This window comes from Suricata suricatta, chromosome 14 (genome assembly GCF_006229205.1).
Source record: "Suricata suricatta isolate VVHF042 chromosome 14, meerkat_22Aug2017_6uvM2_HiC, whole genome shotgun sequence".
Classification (NCBI taxonomy): Eukaryota; Metazoa; Chordata; class Mammalia; order Carnivora; family Herpestidae; genus Suricata; species Suricata suricatta.
The window spans coordinates 6,630,337-6,643,086 of NC_043713.1; the positions used below are offsets into that span (position 1 = coordinate 6,630,337).

General features: G+C 41.2%; 1 long non-coding RNA gene across 1 annotated transcript in view; it reads right to left on the reverse strand.

The window, feature by feature from the left end:
* Nucleotides 1-817: 817 nt before the first annotated feature.
* LOC115278325 overlaps nt 818-12,750 on the reverse strand; it is a 98,029-nt gene continuing 86,096 nt past the window's right edge. Inside the window, exon 3 of the long non-coding RNA XR_003902808.1 lies at nt 818-904. This is a non-coding gene — a long non-coding RNA (uncharacterized LOC115278325). The remainder of the gene's footprint in view (nt 905-12,750) is intronic.

A 12,750-nucleotide genomic window follows, 5' to 3' on the forward strand; every position in this document is an offset into this window, starting at 1 on the left:
GGGTGCCCAGCTGGCTCAGACAAAGGTGTGTGCGATTCGTGAACTCTGGGTAGTGTGTCCAAGTCCCACATGGGGAATAGAAATTACTTAAATATAAAACTTTTAAGAAATTGTTTACTACGCTGCCATAAAAATGCTAATCTTCTTAAAGTGTTTTTTTTTTCTTTTCTAAGAGAGACAGAGTGTGAGCATGGGGAGTGGGACAGAGAGAGGGAGGGAGAAAGAGAATCTCAAACCAGCTCAAAGCACTAAGCCCAACTTTCAGCTCAATCTTACGAACAGTGAGATCATGACCTAAGCCAAAATCAAGAGTCGGGTGTTTAACTGACTGAGCCACCCAGGCACCCCCAAAACAATGCTAATCTGATCTGCAAACATATCTGGCACTGAACTTCCTTGAGAACCAAGATTCTCCTTCCTATGAAAAGTTAAGTACATATTCTCAATAATATTTCGCAGTATTATTTAAAAATCCACACTGGTAATGGAAATGTACCCAACATTTTGAGAAGAGTCTAAATCTTCCCAGTTTCAAGGCCACAGAACTGTCCATGAACAAGATTCACTCATAGACTTGATAGCCAAGCAAGGCGTCCATACACAAAGACCAGAAGCCATGACTAACACTTACCTACTATTCTCTCAACACCAACACAGCAAGATTTACAATACTTCAAAGGAAATTCATCGTGATTAAAAGTCAGCCATTATAATGGCTGCACAGAAGTCCCCCACAAATTATTTTTTTAAGAGAAAGTATATTGGACATGAAATAAATCATAAATATTATCTTTCTTACCCACTACTTGTTCAGAAGAGAGACTAGATGCTGAGAACCAACACTTTCCCAGAGATGGTCTTCACAACTGACTGCAGTTTTGTTCTTGAACATAAAATCTTCCATCTACAAAAAATGAGTTCAAAGCATTTACAATTACAATATATATACACATACATATATATGCACATACATACATATATACATGCCAATAACAAACTGAATGAAACTGAATATACATATATATATATATAAGTTTTATTAATTTTGAGAGAGAACGAGAGAGACAGCAAGAGTGGGGCAGGGGCAGAGAGAGAGGAACACAGAGAAGCCTAAGCAGGGTCCATGCTGCCAGGGCAGACACCCTGAGGAGCTTAAACTCATGAAACCTGGAGATCATGACCTGAGCCAAAACTAAGAGTCAGACACTTAACTACCTGAGCCACCCAGGTGCCTCCCCCCACAAATATTATTATTAAATGTCTTTTTTTAAATTTTTTTTTCAATGTTTATTTTTGAGAGAGACAGAGAGACAGTGAGTGAGCAGGGGAAGAGTAGAGAGGGAGGAAGACAAAGAATCCAAAGCAGACTCCAGGATCTGAGCTGTCTACACAGACCCAAAGCCTGGGCTCAAACTCACGAACTGTGAGATCATGACCTGACCCAAAGTCAGACACTTAACCGACTGAGCCATCCAGGCACCCTTTAAATGTCTTTTTCTTGTAATATCCCAAGCTGAATAAAATTTATTAAATGTACTTTATCTTGAGAAAGAAATTATTTTAAATGCACTATTTAGAAATTTTAAAAACTACTTGGAAGCCCTCCTAAAATTAAAAAAAAAATAAGAAAAATAAATTAGACTATTTATGTTGTCTCCAGGGTACTTATTTCAAAGGATTCAATGGAATTTGTGAAATGAGTCATGACTTTGGACAGTAAAGAGTTTCGTTACAGTGCAGATTTGATACTTATGAACATCCTAACAAAGGGAAAAGAACAAAAACTATGATTTGAGGTCCAGTGAGAGTTTTCAAGTGGGTGAGACACATGTGTACATGCATGTGCATACACATACACACACACACAGAGGACACAAAAACTGAGCACGCTGAAGGTAAAGACGCAAGCCCGTCATTCCACTATCTAAGAAATAAAACAAGCCTCCAGCTTGTTTTCAGCATCTCAGACAAGCACAGTCGAATGTAAAGTGAGTTTTGAGCGGTTCCAGATTCAATGATGGGCAACTCAATAATGATTGAACTCAAGTGAAAAATCATTCCATCTCAGCATAGGCAGTCACGGAACAAATACAAGATTGACAGACCTGGTATGACTCTAAAAGTAGAAGTCCTCTGACTTACACTAAAACAGAGACTCTGCTCATTGAGGGGCATCAGCCCCAACTTCCTGGTAAGAAGGAACTAGAAGTATATGCAGTAAGCATATGACTGATAGCACTTAAGCCTATAGCAACCATAAACTAAAGTTTTAAAAGTACTCATTTCAGTGTGTTCAGTACTATAAAGTAAACGATTTTGTCCTTAAAACATGCTTTTCTGGGAGCGCCTGGGGGGCTCAGTAGGTTAAGCGTCCAACTTTGGCTCAGGTCATGGTCTCACAGTTTGGAGGTTTGAGCCCCACGTGGGGCTCTGTGCTGACAGCTCGGAGCCTGGAGCCTGCTTCGAATTCTGTGTCTCCCTCTCTCTCTGCCCCTCCCCTAATCACACTGTCTGTCAAAAATAAATAAAAGTTAAAAAAAATAAAAATAAAACATGTTTTTCCTCCTCCTTCTCCCTCCCACCTCGGCCCTTTCAGCAGATCCATTACTACATGCTAATTACTTAAGCCTATATTTTGTTGCCTATTTTTTAATGTTTTTTTTTTAAATTTTTGAGAGAGAGAGAGAGACAACAAGACAGTGTAAGCAGGGGAGGGTCAGAGAGAGAGGGAGACAAAGAATCCGAAGTGGACTCCAGGCTCTGAGCTGTCAGCACAGAACCTGACTCGAGGCTGGAACCCATGAACCGTGAGATCATGACTTGAGCTGAAGCTGGATGCTTAACCGACTGCGCCACCCAGGCCCCCAAGATTCCGTTGCTTAGAATGTGCAAAGTGATTGGGGTGAAGGGCGGAGGAGAGAGGAAAATGGGTGATGGGCATTGAGGAGGGCACTTCTTGGGATGAGCACTGGGTGTTGGTACATAAGTGATGAATCACAGGAATCTACCCTCAAAACCAAGAGCACACTGTGTACACTGTATGTTAGCTAACTTGACAAGAAATATTAAAAAAGAAAAAAGGAAGGTGCAAAGTAAAGAAAAGGTTCTGCTGTGGAACACGGATCTTCTCCTGGGTGTCACACTCACACCAGGGTACTGCTCCAGGTTACATCGGTCATTAGGGGTCCTGTCATTAATGCCACAGTGCATGAATGTATTGGGGTGGCAACTTCTGAAACATGAGTGGTGAGGCTCACCCAACATTATCGAAGTGCCAGCAGGAGTGCAAGACAAGTGAGCACAAGCTGGACTCTAGTGGCCGTCCTTCAGAAGAAGCACAGAGGTGGCCATGAACATGATTCCATCCACTTCCTCAGCCCTATGATTTGCTGATCCTTGATCTATGATGGAGAATAATTCCAATCTACAAAGGAAGTGTTCGCGTTAGGGATATTAAGTACTATAGAAAGCACATAAATGTCGCCAACGTGGAGTTTATTTTGAGAGAGTGAGCAAACGTGGAGGCAGGAGAGGGGCAGGGGGAGAGGGAGAGAATCTTAAGCAGGCTCCTCACTCAGTGCTGGGCATGACTGTGAGATCATGACCTGAAACAAAATCAAGAGCCAGACGCTCAACCAACTGAGCCACCCTGGTGCCCCAACAACATGGAACTTTAATGGAGACACCTTCGATTCCACTCTGCCACTCTAGCTCTATGCCCTCTGCCTTGGGAGTTAAAACAGAGGTTAAGACCAAGGCTATGGAGTCAGCCATCTCCTCTTCGCAAACCCACCAACCATCTGGGTGGTGTCGGCCCACGAGCTCAGCTCCGTAGACCTGTGCCTTATTACCCTTAATCATCAGAATACTTAGCTCACAGAGTTTCAACGTAAAACAGGCATGCTGAGCCACATGCTCTTTTCTCCATAGACCAGGGCTCTAATTACAAAAACGGCCAGAATAATTGGCAAGTCTGTGATTTGTAAACCTGATACAATTACACAAACTTGTACAGCCTGAGAAAATGCCACAAAGAGGTGGAAATGTAAATAACGGTGGAAGGACATACAGTTGCGTGTCCCAAGACACACGGGAGAAGCCACAGTGTGGCCAGCTGGAAGTCTCCCCTCCTCCACAGTGACTTGTGGCCCTGCTTGATTTTATGTGAGTATAGACAAGGCCATGGGGACAGACCAATCCTCATCCCATGGAGGAAGAAATATTTTAACAGATTTTAAAGAGCATTTCAGGTCATTTGAAACGAGATTATTTTCTTCATTTGGTTAATAAGATGTACTGTCTTTTTAAATAAACTCTTAGTACAAAGAGTTTTAAAATTTGAGGAGAAAACTAAGATAAATATTACAATAGGGTGTATATGCTGTATATCAAGAAAGATTATCTCCCTCTGTGACTATGGAGATGAATGTTATTGTATTCCTTCTAGGCACTCTTTTTTGTATTTATTAATGCTTAATAAATTATTAATCACAAGAGAAATAGAGGTTTGTGTCGGAAGAAGTTTTCTGTGCACCATACTGAGCAGACAGGCCTCATAATGCAAACACTTCGACATCATGTTAATGAAGGCACCAGTGTTGTGAGCTGAATTCTTGTTTTTTACTGAACTAAGTAAGGGTTTTGTTCCAAAGAAATTTTGACTCTGGCAAGCTTATTTAAACCCTGAGAAATTAAAGTCAGTGGCATCTTTCAAAGGGCACGCTATTGCCAACTATATTTACTCTTCATTTTAAGGCTAGAATTGTAAAGATACATTGAGTAACATTGTTTCTTCTTCATCATTAAGCCTGTGCGTAGTTGACGTATGGCAATGCTTTGGGATATTATAGTTAGACTTTGTGAAGTATGGATAATTGGAAGAGTACAGTAAGTATTTTTGTTTGCACCTTCAATTTACCACAGTAGGTAAGACCACAGGCTTCAGAAGAGAAAGCAGCCTTGATTCAAACTCTGACTCCATTTGCTGTGACCTAGGGCAACCTGATTGATGTATTTATATACTGATTTCTTTATAAGGGTGATCATAGAGGACCACATAAATATGATCTTGGGTCTAAATATGTTAAGTACATGAAATAGAAGCTTCTGCATTACTATAGGATTGCTTCATATTCAGAACAGAGGACCTCCTCTGTGGCAGGAATTTTTCCAGGTTGGATAAAACACTGAACAAAATGGACACAAATCACTATTGCTGTGAAGCTTATATTTTAATAGGGCTGATGGACAATAAACACGGGAAGTAAAACTATTTGGTACTTAAGTGAGATGCCCTAACAAGAAAAATAAAGCAGGACGGGAAACTGGAAATACTGACAGGGACTTAAATTTTAAGAGAGGATGGGTAAGTATTCAACATTTGCCTTTGAGTTTCAAGCTCAGCCTTCCACGTGGTACTTGGGAAATGCTAAGGCTAGAATTTTGTAAACCACAGCCCTGCTTATCTAGCAGACTCCTTACAGGGCCCTCCAAGGGGAAAAAAATTAAGATAGGAGGAGGAGGAAGAAAGGGCTTTCCACTTCTCCTTCACATCCTGCTTCCGGTTTTTATCAGCGTCCTTCCCGCCACGATTCACTGCAGAATATTCCAACGGAAGCGCTTAAAGCCAGTGTTTTCCTCCCAACAATTGCAGAACCAGTCTTATTCTGTCACAGCAGGCTGGCTGACAGCCGCTCCTCAGAGATGCCCCAACCCTAGCTCAATGGATCCCTTCCTCCGAGTGCAAAGACACCACTCGGTCAAGCAGCGCCCTCCCCTTAATAATGCGGACCAAGCTCTGCAAGGCTTCTCTTCTGTGCTCTACAGTTTAACAGCCTCAGTCTTTTCTCTCTGTTCTTCAACCCTGAGTATAAAAGCCCTTTTCTGTGGCTGCCACCTCTGCACTAGCTCAGGGTTCCCAGTGCACCATCTCCAGTTACCTAGTTAGCAAATCTTTAGACTCAGCTAATATTTTTATTTTTCCTCTTAAAAACAGGACACGAGTTTTCTCTCTTGAATAGCATGACTGTATGATGAACAGCAAACGCTTCACTGAGTAAAGACCTGAAAGAAGTGAGGGAGGGAGCCACACTGACACAGGGGGAAGCATTCTGGACAAAGAAGTTTGCCAGTGCAAAGGCCCTGAGGTGGGCTCTACCTGCCATGTGTGTGGAGTAACAAGAACGCCTGTGCTTTTGAAGAATAAGCCAAGGCTGAGAACTAGAAGCTGAGATCTGAGAGACTACAGGGGACAGATTATGGAAAGCCTCAAACAGGGGGGCCATTACACTTTAGAAGATGAAAGGGGTACTATTAATAGAAGGCAGAGACAAAAGTCATTACATAGAGTGTTTGGCATGTTGATTTGAATTACCTTCCTATGTGGAAGTCATTGTCACAGCTTTCACTTTTATTTAAAGTCAGGTATGAAGCCATTTGACAACAGAGGTAGAACTTGTTCCAACTTATATTTTAACTGTTCTCAAGAGAATAGGTATGTATTCTATACAAAACACAGTATTTCTTAACTCAATATGAATTATTAACTCCAATCTATAATAAATGTGGCAAGACATACATGGGTTTTTGAGTAAATCTAGTAGAAATAAAAACACAGATACACAGCTATATTTACTATGAAATCCAACTTCTCAATAATCCTCTGAGTGTTTTTCCTAGTAAGGAAAATCATTGACTTTTCAAATGTGAAACATGTTAAAAATCCTCAACCTTTGTTCCAGATTTTTCCTTCTGTTCTTGAAATACTGTAAAGGACAAGTTAGCCTACCCGTAGTTCCAGCTGCTATCGATCACAGGAAAAAGTAAAGGTTAGAAGGAGAGCCGTAACTAAGAATTAGCAGGGCTGGGAGGAGCCCTTATTGGTCTTCGAAGCCAGGACCCTTGTGTGCCTCACCAAGCCTCCATGTATTAACTATCCTTTCTAATTGTACGATCTTTTAATTTCATCTTAAACATTAAACAAAAACAAAGTACATGCTGTTTTATTGTGTCATTTTGAGAAAGAGAATTCCTTTGAAAGGGAAATTTCAACAATCTCAGCTGTTTTCCTCTACCAAACATCATCTATTTGTGCTCATTATGCCTCATCTCTAGCATCCCCACATGCGCTAAAAATTGGAAGACCTGACTCCATTGTCAGTAAGGCTCCGGTTGAGACTCTGTGAAGATGCGCTTACACAGATGGCTCACTGCACACGACTATCAGGTCTGTGAACTACCAAGAAGACATATTCACTCATTATCTGGATCATTCCGTGTTCTACTCAGGCAATACAGAACCACAAGTCTATAAGGTTCTCTATATCAAAGGTACCAGGTTAAAAAAAAATGGTTTTAATCTACCCAGAGCAATAAAACAGATACTTTAACTCCTGTCTTATTTTATTTGTGGTAACAGTAAGAATTTAAGCTCATAGAAAGGGAAAAAAATGTACATCAAGTTCAGTCTAGGTTGCAGACAATGGCCTTGGGGAGCCCCCCTAGAAACAGGATTGGTGACAGTGATATTGAAATAAGGAATTTTGAACTAACCAAGATAACAAAGACTGAAAATAAAATTCAACAATTAGAATTTTGCTTCCCTGATAATATATTCTACTGAGAGTCTATAAATTAAGTGTGGTGTTTCCTATTTTGCTGCATATTTAATTATATCAAACAAATATCTGCACTGAAAGAGCAGAATTAAATCATTGAATTCTGGAGAAAGAGCTCTACATTCTTATTTTGAAGTTTTTAATAGTGAAGTCATTTTCCCCCTAAAATCTATACAGAATTTAATGAAAACCATCCCTCTGGAAGACCTGAGGGGTTAAAATGTGTGATAGTAGGCTCAGTGAGTACATGAGAACTGGATTCTAACCATCCTCCTCTGATACTGAAAGCATTTGGTGACTCTCTACTCACTGCTGAACGAAGTCCTGATGTCTCATTTAGCCATCAAATATCTTTTACCAAAGGATTCAAACTTGTAACCATTTCTCATTACTCATCAATGTGAGTATTTCTCTCTGGCCAAAGTAGATTTCTTGCTACTATCTGGAGAGATGCATCACATTCTCCGCACGTTTTGTCATGTCTCCACACAGAACGTACTTCATTCTCTTCTCTTCTGGGACAATTGCCATGGCTCTGGCTTTACCAGTGAGCAGCAGTGCAGTGCGAGATGTTTTCCAAAGTTATTCTGATTCACGAGAGATAGAACTTGGCTTCAGCATCTCAGAGTGGTGTGCCGTGACTCATCTAGTGCTGGAGATATCTTTGGTGTATCTCAGTATCAGACCTCTCAGATCATACGTACGACCCTTCTCAGACCATCTTGCTGAGCATTACCTCTTGTTCTAGCTTCAATTAAAACTTGAAGGTATCAGTAATTCCAATAAAAGTACTGCATAAATATATTCATTAGCAAAAAAAAGATACCTCTGTTAGCATCACACATGAATTTATCCTTTTAGCGTATAATCCAAACCAAGCTGTAAGCAGGTGAACTAGCGTAATGAAATCTATTGTTCTACACACAAGTACATAAGTAGGTTTATTATGAACTTCAAACAAAAGACTGAAAACCACTTTGTCCAAAAAAGCACTTATTTTTAGATTTTTATATCAGCTCTCGAGTGGTAGGGCCTCAAAAATAACAAAGGATGTGCCCAATTAGGCTGTGTCATGCTTACGTGTTTACTTGTTCATTCATTCCCTGTGTGGGTCAGGACTGTCCAGGTTTGTTTGTCAAGTTCATTTATTGATTGTGTGAGAGAGAGACAGAGGAGGAGCAGAGAGCGGGGAGAGACAGAGGATCCCAAGCAGGCCCCACAGCAGCAGAGATAAGCCTGATGCAGGATTCAAATTCACAAACCCTGATGTCATGAGCCCAAACCTGGAGTCGGACATTTAACCAACTGAGCCACCCAGGTGCCCAGGACTGTCCTGTTTTAAAGTTCAATTTAAGAATTTCATATTGTTATCTTTCAGGATACTTTTGAAACAGTTTTAACTTCTTAAGGTCAGTAAAACACTTAGCCATTCATCATTTATTAAGTGGTAAGACCAAAAGCATTTGTATCCTAACGTTTAGATAGGAGTAAAAAAATGAAGAAACCAAAAATTGAAAACTTAAAAACTCAAATGATAGTGGAGCCAGTCCCAATACAGAAAAGCACTCTACTGTGTCTTTGAGTTCATAGCCAAGTAATTAACAAAATAGCTAACCCAATTAGCAAAATAAACAAGGTCATTCCAATAATTACTCTTCTGTGCATGGTAAGTGTTGCAAGGCCAATTCCCCATTTGATAAGGTAGGTATGAAAGGGTGCCTCTTGGTGCTTCACACCAATTTAAGCTAAGAAAAATGAATACAGACCCTTTGCAACTACTAGGAAATGGAGGATAGATTGGGGGCTTAGAAAACAAGGAAGAGTAGGAGCTACTGGGTGCAAGGAGAGGAACAGCTGGAAAAAGTCTCACTCACAGAAATATTTGCAGGTGGGATACATGTGGCCTTCCAAGTCCACAGATGTCAACCAACCGGTTATTCTCAGTGGTAGGAATTGCAGGGGGCAATGACTTTCCATTTCCCTCAGGGAAGGAGGGGAGGGGGAGGGTCCCAGCATGACCGCCACCTGTCATTTTTACTGTAAACTTTATTGGCATGGAAGTATTCTAAATGTCCAGAGTGTATTGCCCATGTCCAGGTACATGTGAGTTGTGTTTTTCTGTTGTTGTTTTGTTTTTATTTTTTAAATAGTTTATTGTCAAATTGGTTTCCATACAACACCCAGTGCTCTTCCACATAAGTGTTGATAGAACATTTAGGATATTTGTAACATCCTGGTCATGGGTCTAATTACCACAATGTTAACAAGAGAATAAAGCAACATGCTCTTCTTCAGAATGTTGAGATTACTGAGGGCCCTCTCACTATTCTGAACGACAGTGGAAGAAGGAACATGGCCCCAGAGCAAGACCCTGAATGCGTGCTGCTCTTCTTGCTGTTGAGAGAGAGGCAAACTGTTCTCAATCCTCCATGATGATTGTTAAAAGAGAAAACGGTTGTCAGATCAAAGGCCACATACCAAGTGCCAGCAGCGGGGCTGACATGGTCTGTTAAAAATACTACATCTTACATCTGTGGGCAGGGCCATCGCCATGTTGAGAGAGACAATCTGCCACTGGGCCCGAGTGACCCTGCGTCCCTTGCTGGCTGGGCCCAGAAGGCAAGCTCCTGCCACTCTCTGCCTAAGCCATTTCTCAGGGCTGGGTTTTCAGTGAGCAACCTCGAGGGACAAGGGGATGTCTCCTTCCGGACACGATATTCTCTCACTTCCGGGTTCCACAGCTGTGACGCACGTTCACAGCCCCTGTAGAGCACAGTCAAGTGATGCGCTCTCTGGCTGCTCTTCACACATGTATGGTGACAGATATTACAATAATGATATTATGTGGGGGCCCCTCACTCTGGCATCTTTTCTTGGTTTACCATAGGCACGGTTATGTCTAGATTTCCTGGCACATCCCAGGACACCCCTGGGATGAGGCCCACATGTCCTCGCAAAGCACCGACTTCTAGGTCATTGACCAATTTCGTCATGTGAGTTCTCTCTGCTGTGGTAAGCAGACTAATGACTCTCCCAAGATGTCCTTGCCAAATCCCTGAATCTTGTGAACCATTACCCCACATTGGAAAGAATCACAGCACTCATGATTGATTTTACACGTTTGTGATGGGGAAGTTATCCAGGTGGGCCCCACGTTATCAGAGGGTCCTGTAAGACAGACACAGGAGGGTCAGATTCAGATTAGGAGGGCTTGGTGTAATGCCAGGAAGGAACTGCAGGCCCAGGCAAGCAAGAAGCCTCTAGAAGCTGAACATCAGGCAAGTAAATACGTTCTTCTCCAGAGCCTCCAGAATGAGTGCTGTGTTGTTAAGCTGTTTTAGACTTCTGGCCTACAGAGCAGTAAGGTGAAAAGTTTGTCATTTTAAGGTGAGTGTGTGTGTGTGTGTGTGTGTTATCTGTTACAGCAGTGAGAGTGAATCAACATATCTAGTCAGTCTTCTATTTCTCTTTGTCCTCCCTGAGCCTGATTCCATGGCTTATTCCTCCTTACGGTCCAGCTCCTGTCAGTAACGGCCAACCAGATCTGAATTCCTTTCTTGTATGAGGCTGGAACTCTCCATGTGGGCTATACTGAGAGCTGGAGGCAATGGGGAGAGAGATGAATGAGTCTGAGGACAACAAGTACCACCTTGCTAGACAATGCTTCAAATGGGGCCACACCACGGTGTCTAGGTAAGCTCCACCTCTGCCATCTGGAGGAACTCAAAGGTATTTTGGGGTGGAGAGTATTTTGGGGTTTACTTACCAAATATTCCAATCCAATGTCTTAGGGTCTCAGTTTCCATGGGGAGTTTCACATGGAGCCCCTTTCATGGTTAGGCCTCCATCACAACAGTATCCTGACCGCATTCTTAGCACAGGAGCTAAGAATATCCATTCAAGTTGTGACAGGAGCTCTCTCATCTTCAAATATGTCTTAAATTGCCAACAATCTGATCTGTACTTATGTATCTGAGATACTTTCAGGATCTACTTTTCAATTCTTCATCTTTATGCTATAATCCCTACCACCTCTAATTGAATCAAAGTTATACCACTCCGTGTCCACCAAAATGACACTTTGTTACAAATGATGGTCAAATATGCACTGAGTTCTGAAGACGATCAATATCCCAGGGCACACTTCTCACAAAGCTGAATGGTCAATATTCACCGAAAGTTTATCCAAGCAAGGCAAACCAGTGGCTAGTAAGGAGACTTTTTGTTCTATTGCGCCTTCCTCACCCTTTCCAATGAGTCATTTGTTTTAGGTCAGTTTAACGGTTTTTGCAGAATGAAAGGTTTCCACTGAAATTGTCTCAAGTTTCTCATTTTTTGTTCCAAATATATGGCATAAACTCTCTTCTGACTGTTAGCAACTAAGAAGGGGATGGCAATGGAAGTTTAGGGGGTGGCAATAGAAGTGTTTTTTTTTTTTTATTAGAGAGTATTGTTCCAAGTTAGCACAGGAAGAGTGACTTTTGGATAAAATTTGATTGGTAGGTAAGCGATGAAGCCAGGTTTTCTTGGAAAAGTCAATTTGATGGATGGGACAGACAGGGAGGTATTTCAACATCGAAGGGGACTTTGTCAAAAGGATATCCTCAGGGTTCTTAGTTGTACATGTAACACATTCCTAAAAATTACTGAAAAGCATACCTACTTCTAGATACTTTACTCCCATCTATAGGTACCTTTTATAATCTATTGATCTTCTATTGCCATAGTCTAGTCAAAATATGATAAGGAATATAGACATGTATCAGATGTACAATATGAATGACCCCTGCTTGATATAGTGTCTCATGCAAGGCCAATGGCAGAATTCTGCATCAATGTCCTGGGACTCCACTTCCTCACCAAATAGTAATTATTGCTTATATATATTCTCTTGTGAAAACCTGATCTTACACTGGTCTCATGGGTTATGGTTTCAATGACAGAAGGCCAAGTTGATTAATATTAGGATTTAAATGTATACATAGCTTCCAGCTGTTGAAATGTAAATAGAGAATTAAAAAATCAGTGAAATCTCTATTCTTTCATATAAAGACAATTACTGGCATATTCACAGTGGGTGACTGATGAATCACTAATAGGAACTCAAGAGTCTTACTACAGAACCATTGAGATG